The sequence below is a fragment of the Ananas comosus genome, linkage group 9 (genome assembly GCF_001540865.1).
Source record: "Ananas comosus cultivar F153 linkage group 9, ASM154086v1, whole genome shotgun sequence".
NCBI lineage: Eukaryota > Viridiplantae > Streptophyta > Magnoliopsida > Poales > Bromeliaceae > Ananas > Ananas comosus.
The window spans coordinates 7,702,409-7,704,411 of NC_033629.1; positions in this window are offsets into that span (position 1 = coordinate 7,702,409).

Below are 2,003 nucleotides of genomic sequence, written 5' to 3' on the forward strand. Positions count from 1 at the left end.
TTGTAGACGCCTTATATGTGTAGACATATGGCGGGTCTGGGCACGCTACCGGGAGGGCCTCCGCCGGTCCCGGGGCGTGACATATAGAGAATGTGAAACGATATCTCTATTTGATCTAAAGAGGCTAATTTGTAGAAAATAGGTTTAGAACGAAATCCGAGCCTCTAGGGTTTTTCAAACATGTATTCTTATGATGCTTAATCAGTTAGAGAATCCCAATAGGTTATTTATAGACTTTAGAATCAAAACGGAGTAGGATTAGAAAGTTTTTTTCCAAAATCAGCACCTTGTACCAGAACAAGAAAAGCTGTCCAGGGTACAGCATGACGGAAGATTTTTCTGCGAAGCTTCTGTACCCTGGACAGACTGCATCTTGTACCGGAACAGGGCTTGTACCGGTACAGCCATGATGGTTGTACCGGAACAACCATCAAACAATCTGCGCAAACGCTGATGGCTGTACCCTGGACAGAAAACTCTTGTACCGGTACAACAATGCAATTTTCGCTGAAAATGCATTGTTTCGAGTTTTACAATCTCTTAGAAACTTTCTAATCAATTATAAGTTGAAAACATGATTCTAAAATTTATAATTAAGTATGAATCACCATAAACAAGATTTAAAGCTTACCTAAGCATCGTGATTCATGTTTTACGTGTTTTGCGTCTTTTCCGATTCTTCGAAGTCTTGGATTCTTCGATCTTCAATACTCCGCTCCGGACTTCTTCAAGACTCCAACTCGACCAACGAAACCTGCCAACACATAGGACCTAACAATCTCCCCCTTTGGCAATTTCGTGACAAAACACACACAAACTCACAAATTACACTTGAAAGAAAAAACGAAGTTCAATGTCATCACCAAAGCATCGAACCCCTCGCGTGTAATCCAAATACAATTTGAAACTCAAAATTATATCAAAACTCATAAAACGGACTCTATGACTTAGACGCAACTAGGAGTCTTGAAGTCTTGATTTCCTACAAAACAATTCATTCAAAAATGATTAGCACTAAATTCTTATACCTTCTCCCCCTTTGTTCACATCTCCCCCTTTGTCCTTGGACTCATCATCCTCTGCTTCAGTTCAATGCCTGTTCATCCATGCTCTCCCCCTTCATCTACGCTCTCCCCCTTTTTGTCAAAAATTGCCAAAAGAAAACAAATAGAAAGAGAAAACATACTAGAAAAACATGAGAGTAGTCTAGTCATAGTTACAGGCCTAAAACAAAAGTAAAAACATACTACAGAAAGATAAGCAAGCAAATATAAAACATCATCCTAAACAGCAAATGCAGTGAAAGAGAAAGACTAAGCTTGACAAAGAATCTCAGATTTCGAAAAATTTGCTTTAAAAATCCATCAAATTAAATTAATTTCAAATAATTTAAGGCTTTTACTCCAAGAATCATTATAATGACAATAAGATATTATAAAATTTCAAAATACATCAAAACATCAAAATTTCATTATCAAAAATAATTTAATGATTCAAAACCATCAAGATGTAAGTTGATGAAAAATGATTTTTAGAAATTCAACAAAAATTGACACCAATTTGTCGTAACACGTTCGAAATAAAGATTTAACTAATATGGCATCGGGGGTGGCTCTTTGAGCATCTTTTCAACTTACCACCTTATAACTCCGAAAATTCTAAAATATTCAATTTTTTTTTCACCTTTTTCGGTTACTCAATTCAATCTTCATGTGGTAGCTTCACACACTTGCCGGACGACCGGGTTGGTAGCTCTTTCCTACATGTGGTGGTAGTTTTCACACTCCATTTATGATGTAACTCTTTCCACATCTTTTAAACATAGGAGTTTCTTTTTCTCCTTTTTTTATTTTTAAACAATTTCAAACTCTCCCTAAATTAGACAATCTCACAGTTGAAAATAATTTTGACGAATTTTAGTCAATTAGAGAATATCCATTCATCATATCCAACACTCACAACCAAGATGAATTAATCACCAAAAAATCAAATTTGATTTCAAA